The 13,074-nt window shown below is 47.8% G+C and overlaps 1 protein-coding gene across 22 annotated transcripts in view; it reads left to right on the forward strand.

The window, feature by feature from the left end:
• PTK2 (protein tyrosine kinase 2) overlaps positions 1-13,074 on the forward strand; it is a 198,530-nt gene that overhangs the window by 19,676 nt on the left and 165,780 nt on the right. For 2 of the 22 annotated variants that reach the window (XM_055431787.2, XM_055431795.2), the window contains exon 2: positions 4,084-4,180. The exons of 17 other annotated variants lie outside the window; for them this stretch is intronic. The gene's annotated coding sequence lies outside the window, so the exon portion shown is untranslated. Of the gene's footprint in view, positions 1-1,549; positions 1,709-2,232; positions 2,355-4,083; positions 4,181-4,291; positions 4,310-13,074 lie in introns of those variants that run through there. 3 more of the 22 variants (XM_055431789.2, XM_055431791.2, XM_055431790.2) reach the window with 3 other exon arrangements.

Below are 13,074 nucleotides of genomic sequence, written 5' to 3' on the forward strand. Positions count from 1 at the left end.
TTTGCTAAGATGCAGAGCTTCATATTCTTAATAAAGATAGATAAGCTTATGGGATAAATAGGAGTGCTGGCACACAGCAGGCCCTGAGGTGTCCACTGCTAACATGGCAAGTGAGCAGCCCTCCTGTTGCTAAAATGGAATGCTGTTGCCTATGTGAATGCTCCTTCCAGTGAAGCAGAGAGCAGTCACAAGGCACTCGGAAGTCAGTGCTCCATTCATTTATTCATGCGTTGTCATTCAGGCATCAAGTGTGTGTTTACTGATTAAGTGCTCTGGGTGTCTGATGTGGTGTATATTATTGGGGTGTACAGTGGGGAGCAAAATCCAGACCTGGGGAGCAACTGGGATGTTTTGTCTTTCACAGCAAGGAAGAGACTTGCATTTTAATGAATGATGTTTTCAGGTTGTACTCCTCTAATAGAAAAGAGGCCAAAAAAAAGAGCAGAGTTTCTAAAGAGCACATGGTTGTTTTTTTTTTACCTCTTGGAACCAACTGAAGTCAGAATTTCACTCAGGCTTTATTTAATAGTGTGTAGGTCCTGAGGCTGCAGGGTTGAAGGGGGCTGCCTTGCTCCTAGAATTTTGTGTTTGAGTGGAGGGAGGGGTCGACAGGTGGGGTTGGATTTGACAGAGTTGGTGATAGACAGGGAGGCCTGGCGTGCTGTGATTCATGGGGTTGCAAAGAGTCGGACACGACTGAGCGACTGAACTGAACTGAACTCGTGGGTGAACCCTCATGGCTCAGATGGTAAAGAGTCAGCCTGCAGTGCAGGAGGCCTGGGTTCAATACCTGGGTCAGGAAGATCCCCTGGAGAAGGGAATGGCAACCCACTCCAGTATCCTTGCCTGGACAATTCCATGAACAGAGGAGCCTGGCAGGCTACAGTCCATGGGGTCGCAGAGAAGTCAGACACAACTGAGTGACTAACACTCATGCACATGCACGCACGTGCGGACACACACGTGTTAAACCAGAATCTACACCCCAAGGGTGCTTGGGGGCAGGACCGTGTCTCTCCTGTTCACTGATGTGTGCGCCAGTGCACGGCACGTGTCAGTGACTCCAGAGGCCCCTCCGGTGAGTGACAGGAGTGGGGGAGCGCAGGGGAGGGGCGTGGCCGGTGGCCGGAGGGACTGCCAGTGGCATAGAGGTGTGAGGGAAGGTGTGCATGGTCTGTAAACCGAAGTGGTTTAACTTTGCCAGAATGTAGGCTTCTTCGGAGACACTGATGAAAGATGTTAGACTCTGGAGAGTTAGACTGGGCTTGATCCAGAAGGGCCTCAGGCCCTAACGTACAGGAAGCGCGTTCCCGACTTCAGGTCGACGCTGCATATTACATGGTGCATGCCGTGTCAGAAAAGCTCCACTGTGTCTTGGGGTCCCACTCTGTTAGTGGTAACTGCAGTACTGAAATTCTGTGAGCCACTGGTGGACTTTTATCTTTGGGGGAAGATGAGGATATAGGATAAATAATTGTTTTCTCAGGAGTGAAACTAGTCTACACTCTTGAAGGACAGGAGTCTTCTATTTCTATGTCTTGACTCCTAGTTCCCTGGAAGAATGCCAGGTGTGTTGAGTAGATTCTCAGTGTGGCATAAACGAAACACACCCTTGGCTGTCGCGGGCACTGTTGCAGCAAGCGCTGTGGTGGAAGGCACTGCTGTTGGAAGGCGGCTGCTGAGAGATGGCCTTTGGCAGGGTCTCCAGGTGAGTGAGGGGCAGACAGGAGTGGGTCACTGATGACAGGACCGGGGTGCGCGCTGTGGGCAGGCCACAGGGAGTGCGAGGGACCGTTGCCTCCCCTGGCGCGCTCGGTCCCCGGCTGCTTAGTTCTCTTTCTACTTGCTGCTTATTCCCACCCTCTGTGGTAGCCTTTTAGTAAACCTTCCACAGGTCAGGCACGCGGACTCTTCACGTCCTCTTCCTGGGCTCGGCTTCCTGGAGGTCTCTGTTCTCCTGTGTTCTCAGCCGGCTGTTCTCATGCCTTTCCTGCAGCGTTGCCCCAGTCGTTGCTTGCTCTCGCCCTTCGGCGTCTCTCCAGGGTTGGGTTTCGTGTTTGGGGTACCCCTTGTCTTTGTCTTCCATGACTGCCTGCTTTGTCTTGGTCGAGCACCGCATCCAGAGGCAAATCACTTGAGAAGGATGATCAGGGTCTTGGCCAGGGCCAGGCCGCCTCCCACGGCCCCTCCTCCTGAGCCTCTCTGCTCCGACTGTCCTCTCCTGGCCCACAGCTCCTGTTCTGGAAGCTCCCTCCAGCGTCACGTCCTTGTTGAAGCTTGTGTTCTCCTGTGACTGCCTCCTACTTCGTTCTGCTTACGTTTCGGTGGAGGACCTTCTCCAGCGGCCTCCTGAGGTAGGGTGCGTGGGGCAGAAGGTTCGGGAGTGACTGTGTTGACGAGGGTGATGAAGGTGTGGCTGGTGTGGAGTTCTGTCGGCACCGCCCTGACCCATTGCTTCCTGTGCTCTGTGTACTGCTTTGCAGTTCAGAAGCTTATTCTCATCTCTTACTCAGTGTAACTCCCTCCCCTCCCATCTTTAGAAGCTTGTAGGAATTTAAAAATTTGTCCAATTCTTTTAAAATGTCATGAAGTGTGGGTTTCTTTTCATCTACTGTTCCACTTATTCAGTGGGGACCTTCATTCTGGTAACTTTCATTCCTCAGTTCTGGGAAAATTTTTTCAAGTGATTGTGCTGATGTTTTTCTCCCTTCTGTTTCCTTGTTCTTTCTTTCCGGAAGTCTTATTATCCACGAAACTGTCTTGGCTGTCGTAATTTTCTTATTCTTTCTCTCCAGTATACTTCTGTCCAACCATCCTTCCCTTTCTTCCTTCGTTTTTTATCCTGCCTTCAGGGAGATGTCTTGAATTTAACTTAACCTTCTTTTTAGTTTTTTACGTCTATGTTCACATTCTTTAATATTCATGAGCATCCTATTTTTGTTTATTGATTGCAGCATCTTCTTATCTCTAGGTTTTTTGATAGAAGAGTTTCTGTTTCTCTCAAGTTATTTCTTTATCTTCCAACCCTCCAGAACGCCTTCCTTCTGTCTGTCATGGGGTGGGCCTTTTGACTTTTACATCAGGGTATTATGGGTGGATGATTTGTTAGGGGATCCCCTGTGTATTTTCAGGTTTTTCTTCCTGGGCTGATTGTATTGCCCAAGAATATTCTCTAGTCTCTTTCATGTAGAATTCTGACTACAGAGACCTGGGGGCTGAGTGGGTGGGTGGGTGAGGTGTGGGGAGCACAAGGACCCACCGTTGAGTTTTGTATGGTGGTGACGTCCGCCTGTGTGTGGTCCAGCTGGGCAGGGGGCCTTCAGTCGAGAGCCAGTCTGCTTTCATTGGGAGTGGCCATCAGGGCTGGGGCAGTACTCGGACGCCTGGGGTTGAGGTTCTGGCTGCTGCTTGAGCAGACTCACTGCTCCCCTGTGGCCAGTCCCCATCCTGCCCGCACTGGTGCTGCCCGTTCTGAGCCTTCCGGGACAGCCCTGTGGAAGTGGAATTGGGTCTTAGTTTTTCCACTGCTGGCTTAGGACATGGCTTTCTTGGCTGCTGAGTCATTTACTATGCTTCCAATCTTTGATAGTTTCTGTTTCCTCCAAGTTCCCCCCCCCCTTTTTTTTTTAAATTTGTTTTAGTCTTTATCTTCCGTGTGAGCAGCTTTTTTCACAGGTTGCAGAATTCTCTTTTTCTCATGTTAGTTCTGCCTGAGCTGTGTTTTGGTTTTCAGTTTTTGTTTTTTTTTTTTATATCTCTTTAGTGTAATTTTAGTGGGAGAGGGTGAAGTAGATGTATGTATTGTTGGTGATCTTCCCCTGAGCTTACTGCTAACTCTGTGTCATATCAGTGCATGCTTGCTGATGCGTTTTAGTAGTCTGCAGGTTTCCACGCGTATCTTCTTGACCGAAATGTAGGTGTGCAGACGGGCTTGATGGTGTGTCTTTACCCCTCATCCCAGGTCTGGCGCCGCATGTGTGGCAGGCGATGGTGAGACTGACTCTGAGAGGGATGAACACAGTAGCTCTTTGAAGACGCGCTGGAGAGCTGGTTTTATAAACGCACGTTGTCTTTCCTTGTCAGGTTCTCTGTGACTGCTGAGGAAAGAGGAAAGAGAAAGGAGGAGTGTTTGTAAATCATCGCGCGACTTCCTCACGGGGTTTCGGTGGCCTTCTGAACTGTGAGTCTGAGTCTCTTGCTGCGCTTGTGTCTTGGTGTTTTGTTTTGTTTTGATTTTTCTTTCCTCTGTCATAGGGTTTCTGTGACACACAGTGGAAACAAACAAGAGGTAGTGAATTTTGCAGAGAAGGTGAGAGGGAAAATAGTTATTTAGTTCCTCTATATGTGTTCCTTCTATACTTTATATACCTTTCTGTATATATGGTTAACAACTGCAGTAACATCACAAGGTTTAGAATAGAGCCAACTCTTTGCAAACCCATGAACTGTAGCCCACCAGGCTCCTCTGTCCATGGGATTCTCCACACGAGAATACTGGTGTGGGTTGCCACGCCTTCCTCCAGGGGATCTTCCTGACCCAGGGATCGAACCTGTGTCTCTTACGTCTCCTGCAAGTTTTTTACCACTAGCATCACCTGAGAAGCCAAGAGTAGGGTCTGGTACCTTATAAATACCAGGGTATGCCTGCTGATGGGTCTTCTTCCCTCTCACATTTGCCTAACTGAAGGACAGTAAGGCTACAGGTCCCAGTGCAGAGCTGGAATGCAAACTGTTTCACTCAGAGCCTGTGCCCTTTCCTCTGATACCTGGTTCTCGGGGGTTCTGGATTCAGATGTAGCTTAGCTTCTTAACGCTTTACTAACTGCCTACACCTGGCTTTCCCATCCAGCAGGGCGTGATGATAACCCTTCCCCAGGCACAGGTGGTGAGACAGGTATGTGACGTGCTCACAGATGTCAGCAGTGGTCACTCCCTGGGAGGGAAGCTGGGCCCAAGAGACTGGGCTCTTTATGATGTGGCCGTTTGTAGCTGTGGGGTTTGTTTCATGTCCCATAGTGGGGAAGTGGTAGAGTTGAGGTTCTATCCCAGTTTGTCTGATTTCTGAAGACTGCTCTCTGGTGAGTCTGGTGGAGAATTGAGGACAGGCAGCCGGAGAAGATGTGTGTCTCCTGGGGTGCTGGCGTTGGTCAGCACTCTGTTGTACCAATATGTTGTGTTGGTAAAAGCCTCATGAACTCAGACTTGATGGATTCAGACCTCACGACAGTTTATAACTGTGTTGAATTTCACCTTGGCCAGTGTCCTTGTCTTGGATGTCCAGGTGGCAGGGCCCTGGTTAAAGTTTTTCCTCTTCCTTCTGAAGGTTGGCTCACTTTCCTGCTTTGTTCTCTCTCCCCACAAGCGGCTTCCGTCTTCACGGAGGCTAGGTATTGGGGAAGGGAAATTGTGTCACGCATTTTGAATCTCCGAGCAGGGCCCGTAGGTCCTAGTCCTGTTTCTCCGTCTCTCCCCGCTCCTCACTGGCTGTGCGAGGAGCCTGCGCTGTGCGCTCTGATGGTGCTGCAGGCCATGAGGCCACAGCCCAGCTCTCTGCATTCCCCTCCGTCCAGGTGATACGCTTCTTCCTGTGACTGTAATGTCCCGTTGGGTGCAACTTTGTTTCTTAGAGTCTTGGAAATAAAATTTATTTCACCTCTGCATCTTTTGTTTGATTCATAGGTGGTTTTTACTAAATGCTGAATGAAGGAATGTTTAATGCCTGCCACAAGATAACTTCTCTTAGTAGATCCAAACAAGGCAGAATATCAAGTGCAGCTTTTCAGCAACGTTAGTGCTTAAAAATACCTCATCTTGGTACTGTACAGGGGGCAATATTTAGTAGAAGGCACTCAGAATTCTTCTTGAAATATGATGCAGTGGAAGAAAGGCCTGGCGGGAGGGCGGTGAGACGTCAGGCAGGCCAGCCCTGTTGAGCCAGGGGCCTCTTCCCCAGCTCAGTGGAGCTTTTAGCACCAGGACTGCTGATAATCTACTGATTCTGGCTTGTCCTCTCCCCACCAGTATTTGAAAATACTTAAGCCCAGAAAGATAACCGTCTTTTAACTGGTGTTCCTCCAGACAGATGGTCAGAACTAGTAGGAGTCAGTCTGGCCTCCCCCAAAGTCAGTCTGGGGCTGCGATGCTAAGAGCCAGACCCCCATCCCCCTGAGTGCGCTGTCGTAAGCTCCTGGTCCTCCTGGGCCCTGCAGAGCGGCTCTGCTTCTGGAGCTGCTTTGCCAGAGTTGGTTCTTGGTTGTCGTTTGGTTTGGTGTGTGTGCTGGAGGGCAGGAACTTGGGATGGAGGTGTTTTGCAACCTTAATTCTAGGAAAGCGAAGAAAAGTTTTGAGGAGTTGAGTCACTGAAATATGTGTGGAGATAATTTTCAGGGTTAATGTTTGTGGGAAGGTGGTAGACAGAAAGGAAGGCTGCCTCAAGACCCTCTGAAGACCCCCATTTTGTGAATAAAGGTGTCTTTTAAGCATCAGGACAACTGAGTACAACTGAGGTAGATTGGACTCTGAGGTCTTGGGGCTGTTCACTCAAAAAATCTGTTTTTTAGTGTCTGGAATTCCAGACACTGTCCTGAGACTTCCCTAGTTGCTAAGCAGGATGGACGTGGTTCATGTTCTTGTATGACATCGGTTTTGTTGGGGTGCCGACCTCTGTTGTGGGGAGAGAGTGTATAGACAGCGTGGGGAGTCAGTGCTCACAGGGCCGGGACCAGCCTGGTCGGCACAGGCCCCCCAGGGGCTGCAGTGTCCACGTGGACCCCAGAGAATGAGTGTGTGTGGCCAGACACACAAGTGTTCAAGGAGCGAAAACGTCACATGCAAAGGCCTAGGCAGGAGAGCTTGGTCTTTGTGGATATGTGAGTGTAGTTTATTTAGAGCAGTGATTGCAGGTGTTCACAGGTGAAGTGTTCGCAGGTGAGGCTGGAGGGTAGTCAGCAGCCTGACTGTGAAGGAGGGTGCGGAACCCAGGTAAGGAACCGGAGCTTTATCCTGAGGGCCTTGGGGAAGGACTGCAGGGTGGCTTTTTGGTAACTCATGTAAGTACCGTTCGGGGTGGATGGTAGTGGGCGAGACCCTGCTGGAAGCAGTGGTTCCCTAGCCTCCCCGCCCCCAGCTCCACTCGGCATCAGCCCCTCTGTAACCCTCTTCCCTTGTGGACTTTCTGGAAGTTACCTCCCAAACACCGCATTCCATTGGAACCGTGTCATCTGCGGCTTCAGCTTTAGGTGATGTGTTGGTTTTCTGATGTGGGGTGTGTGACTGAGCCTAGTGGCCTGTGCGGAGGGCGGGAGAGTGCCTTCCCAGAGGGTTCTGCGGGAGGGTGGGAAGGGCTGGCTGTAGCAGGGGTGGGCGCTCCAGGGGAGAAAGTGCACAGAGGTGGAGCTGGATGGTGTGGAGACTGCACCCTTCAGAGATGTAAGCAGGCTTCATGGGAAATGTTGCATTCTGATTGTTTAACATTTGTTATACATTTTTAATGTCCCCAAATCTGAGCCTAGGAGAAACCAGAACTCCTGAATCCAAGTGATAATCTGAAACTGTTGATTTCATGTATTGACTCATGGGGAGAAAATCCTTATAGAACACCCGTTGCAAGAACTTAATACAGTTGGCCTCTATCTGGCTGTTCAGAGCAGTCAGTGGAGCCAGGCTGTGCTGTCAAGCTGTTCTGGTTGTCAGGCACGAACAGGGCATTTAAGAAGCTGCTCCACGTTTGGCTCACCGAGGGGTGTGGGCATCAGAGGGGTTGGAGATGTCACCAAGGTGTCTGAGCACCAGTCCCACCTGTGTGACATAGTCGTAGCATCCTGGAGGGAAGGAAGCGTTCTTGACGAGGCCATGCAAGACCCAGGGTGGTTAGATTGGATCCTTTTGAAAGAAGTATCACTGCATTTGCAGTGCTGAGGCAAAATCTTGACAAATAAGGTCCATAAAGACTCTCAATGATTGCCAGCTCCAGGGCAGCTCTTCTGTAAATGCCTGGCAGTTCTCGTGTATGATCAGGACCCTGCGTTGAGTTCAGTGGGTCCTCTGCGTGCACGTTACCTGCTGTGTGAGGCTTCAGTTTCATGCTCATAGCTCTGTGAAGAGAATGTCTTTATGTTTCCAGTCTTACATTGTGATTCAGAAATTTGGGTGAAGAAAATAGTCATAATCATAATAGCTGCCATTTATGTGTCAGTCATTGCGTCAGGTTATTATTTAATTTTTTATAATAGTTCAGTAAGGTAACACTTACTGTTCCCATTTTATAGAGAAACTAGACTTAGAGATGTTAAGAGACTTGCCCAAGGTTTCATATGGTGGTCATCGAGTTTTCAGGTTCCTTTACCATAAACCTTTGCCCTGATGGTCCTGCCGTGGGTCTTGCTTTTGTAGCGGAGAGTCGCAGACCATTCCCTCAGCGCTGTGCCTCCTGTCTGTGCTGTCAGCCGCGCGTCAACCGCGGTGCGTGTTTTCAGCGTGTCTGTGTCGCCTGTGCTGACCTGCATCACTGCTGTTGTGCAGAGCTGTGAACCGGTGGTTCACAGGCCGGGGTTCCCGGCTCAGACTGAGCAGAGAGGTGGTTTCACCAAACACTGGGAAAACTAGGGAAATGGGTCCATTCCTGTCCCTAGAAGTGGGGAGACAACTTTTCCTGTGGAAATTTTTATAGATTTTGGTCTACTCCTCGTGAATTCTGAAATCAAAATACACAAACTCCTCAGCATTTCTTTAACTGTCTATTAGAAAGGGTAGATGTTTCTTAAAAGAACATTTGCAGCGGGGTGGATGAACTTGGGAGGTATTATGCTAAATGAAATAAGTCAAAGAAAGGCAAGTGCTGTATGTTATTACTTATATATGAAACCTAAAAATACAACAAACTAGTGAATATAGCAACAAAAAAAGCAGACTTACAGAGAACAAGCTAGTGGTTGCCACTGAAGAGAGGGTACTGGGGAGGGACAGTAGAGGGTGGGGGTGTGAGAGGTGCAAACTATCAGGTGTAAAGTAAGTTGCAAAATGAGCAACATAGCCAGTGTTTTATAATTGTAAATGGAGCATAACCTTTAAAAATTGTGATTTGCTGTATTGTACACCTGTAACTCAGGTAATATTGTACAGCAGCATACTTCAGTTTTTTAAAAAGTTCTGTTTTTTGACCACGTGACATCTGGGCTCTTTGTTCCCCGACCAGGGATTGAACCTGCACTCCCTGCTTGGCACACACGAGTCTTAACTGCTGGACAACTAGGGAAGTCTCTATACTTCGGTTTTAAAGAAAAGATCTCAGTAAAAATTTCAGTTGAAAATACAGCCAGAAGGTTTGAGTAGGTATTTTGTTCATTTCATATGGATAAGAATAAGCACACAGAAAGAAGCTGAGCATCATTAATCATTGGGGAAGGGCAGACAGCAACTACATTGAAGTACCATTGCAACGCAGTTAGAATGGTTAAAACTGGACAACACAAGGTGACAGTGTCCATGACAAAGATGTGAAACAGAGCTCTCTTGCTTTGCTGGTAGGAATGTAAAGTATAACCACTTCGGAAAACAATTTGGCAGTTTCTTATAAAGTTGAATATATACTTGTCATACAATCCAGTAATCCTTTTTTGAGGTATTTATCCAAGAGAAATGAAAATTTATGTCTGTGTGCATGAATGTTTATAGCAGCTTTATTCGTAATCATTTAAGATAGAAAACAACTTGAATGCCCATCAGCTGGAAAACGGATGAGCAGATTGGGGTCTACCCCTGCAGTGGAATCCTATTCAGCAGGAGCAACAGGAAGGAATTAACTACCAACAGAGGCAGCAAAGCAGTGCATTTCCAAAGCATTCTGCCCGTTGAGAACATGAAGCGCTCGTGTTGCTGGGGTTCCATTGATGTAACATTCTGGTAAAGGCAGAGCTCTGAGAGCAGAGATGAGGTGAGTGGCAGCCTGGGGCTGCCGGAGAGAGACCTGTGTTCTGGGGACATGAGGACACTCCTCGGGGCGATGGAAAGTGGCCGTTCCTCCACGTGACAGTGGCCACGCCACAGAGGACGTTCGTCAGAGCTCCTGAGCCGGAGGTTTTTCTGTGTGGAAATCATACCCCGGGCTTCAAGATAGGTGGCTTCTGTGTGTATACTCACAGATACTGCACACACTTGAGCTTAGGTTTTCTTTCAGGCTGGATTAAACTTTATTTTTCTGGACGAGGTATCCTGGAAGTTTAAGAGAAGTAGATCTTAACCATAGACACAGCCTCTGAAAACGTGTAACCTTGAAGTCCTTGGCTGAGTTTTGTATGCTTATTTATTCATGACCTCTAAAGCCTTTGTAATGTAGTTTATCTTCATATAACATGATTGTATATTACAGATGTTGTGTAATTAGCATGAGTAAAAGATGTTTTAAAAGTTAAATTATTTTAGGCGATTTCAAGTTCTTGTAGCTCTGGAGAAAAATAGTTTTACCACCGTTTACAATTAATAAATGATGTTTCTCTGGTTAATGAGACAAATTTAATTATGTGAGTCTTCAGCTGTTTTGTTTAGTCAGCTGTAATTGAAGGATACAGGTATATTTTACACTGCTAGAAGTACCAAGAATGCACAGAGAAAATGGTACACATAGGCCTCACTGAGCTTAAGACTTAATTGCAACTGTAAGTACAGTTTTTTGGAAGCATGCAGGAGAGTTGCTTGTTATTGCTCTGTGGTGCTTTTTGATGTCCTCCAGAGCGGTTATTTAGCATTTTTTCCCAGTAGGCCCTTGTTTATGTATAGAGTGGGGAGGGAAATTAAAGTGGAAGCTTGTGTGTGAGGGTTTTAATTTTTATTTAAACATCAAATTTGTTTGACTTTAGACAGTAAGCAGGCCACTGTTTTAAACAATGCCTTCTGTGATGGGAGGACACGCTCTGTGTGGTTACAGCAGGGTCAGTGGTGCAGCGAAGCGGGTTTCGGCCCCTTTGTTGCATGTGCCCCTCGTGTTTGCGGCCCTCCTTACTCTCCCCTGGACATGTAAAGCTTCCCGCCGTGTGTGTGTCCAGCCCTGCTCACCGCAGCTCCTGCCTGCCATCCTCTGTACAGTGAGCACGTGGCCATGATCCTCCAGTGGCCTCTTGAGGAACAGAAGAGAGGGTGAAGTTGTCCTGCTTACGTTTTGCTGTCTGCCTCCATCCCTGTGTTTTCCTCTGGACCCTGCATTAACTTAATCCTGGTCCAGAGGCCGAGGAGAAGGCTGGGGTGCTTCCTTCAGTTGACGGCATTTCCAGATGCTGCGGGGCTCCTGTTACATGAACTCGGGGACGGTTAGTGGGGTGTTCACTTTGATTTGGCTCGTGTTGTTGCTGCACCCATGTGGAGTGTACCATGCAGTGTCTCCTGAGAGCTTTTGGTACGAATTGCTTAAAGTTACTGTATATGCAGAATAGCAAAAAATAGTGGATTATACAATTAAAAAATATGTAACCGTATTTATTTTCCTATATATTTCAAAGGATACTTACAGGTCTTCTTAAACAAAATGTGCTGAAAGATAGCAAACTCACTTTTAGCCTTTCTGGGGGACTTGGGGTCTGCAGTGTGAACCCTTGTCGCCTTCACTGTGTGGTAACACAGCTTTTGCCTTTTGCCGTTTTGTCTGCGGTAAACCTTTTTCTCTCCTTCAGGTTCCAGTGTTTCGGTTCATTGGGCTTCCTTGTGCTTTGGTCACGTGAACTGGGTTCAACAACACAATGATAGTGGTCTGCCTTGGGGTGACTGCCTCAGAAAGCCCCTCCAGCACCCTTTCTAGTTTGCTGCTCCTTGTTGTTTGTTTTTTAATTGTTTAAAATTGAAGTATAATTGCTTTACAGTGTTTCAGGTGCACAGTGTGTTTTGTTTTTTTAGATGAAAAATATTTTTATCTTTTATAGAAAAGTTGTAAGATGTAGTATAGGGAACTCCTGAATATCTCACTTCACCTAGATTCACCAGATGTTAAAGTAGTGATCTGTTACCTTTGCCTGCATGCCCTCCCCCAACAGTTTTCCTCTTCTCTTCCTTCCCTCACTCCAACCTCTCTTTCTGTCTTTCCATGTACATGCAACGTGTATTTACTGTGAGAGTAGGTTGCAGCGGTCACACCCTTTACTGCTTAGATACTGCGATGAGTCAGGACTGGGGAAGCAGCGACTCTTGGAGGGAACAAACAAAACCTTGTGTGCACCAGGAGGAAGGAGCAGTGGCCCCACGGGAGATTGAGCCAGCCTTGCCTGTGAGTGTTCGGGAGTCTCCGGTGGAGGCGAGGGGCCACAGTACCTGCCGTGGGCCAGGACACTGACTGCAGCAGTCCTGGGAGGTGCAGCATGCTGGCGTAAGTCCTTTTGCAGGAGGTCATCACTACCTCTGCCAAAGCCAAACTATAGGGAGGGAACATAGCCCCACTGGTCAGCAGAAAATTAAAGATTTACTGAGCATGGACTTGCCCACTAAAGCAAGACCCAGTTTTCCCCACAACTAGTCTCTCCCATCCGGAAGCTTCCACAAGCCTCTTATCCTCAGCCATCAGAGGGCAGACACAGTGAAAACCACAATCACAGATAACTGACCAAACTGATCATATGGACCGCAGCCTTGTCTAACTCAGTGAAACCGTGAGCCATGCCGTGTGGGGCCACCCAAGATGGATAGATCATGGTGGAGAGTTCTGCCAAAACATGGTCCACTGGAGAAGGGAATGGCAAACCACTTCTGCCTTCTTGCCTTGAGAACCCCATGAACAGTATGAAAGGAACAGAATGACCACGATGTAATTCATGTAATTATCAAATTTATAAGAGTTAACATTGCCTTTGCAGCTCATACACTTATCAAAATGTATAGACACCATTGTCATTTTGTTGTTGAATCCAAGTTTGTGTGCCTGATGCACACGGAGGCCAAACAAACCAAAATGCTGGAATTTGAAGGAGAGAAAAGTTTATTGCAGGACCAAGCAAGGAGAATGGGTAGCTCATGCTCAAAAGACCTGAATCTTGGGTGATTCTTGGGGTACAATTCCAGGGGAGAGGGTGACTGCAGGGTGTGTGACCCTCCTCTGAT

The sequence above is a fragment of the Moschus berezovskii genome, chromosome 16 (assembly GCF_049115385.1).
Source record: "Moschus berezovskii isolate FMDL1 chromosome 16, NW_MosBer_1.0, whole genome shotgun sequence".
NCBI classification, from domain to species: domain Eukaryota; kingdom Metazoa; phylum Chordata; class Mammalia; order Artiodactyla; family Moschidae; genus Moschus; species Moschus berezovskii.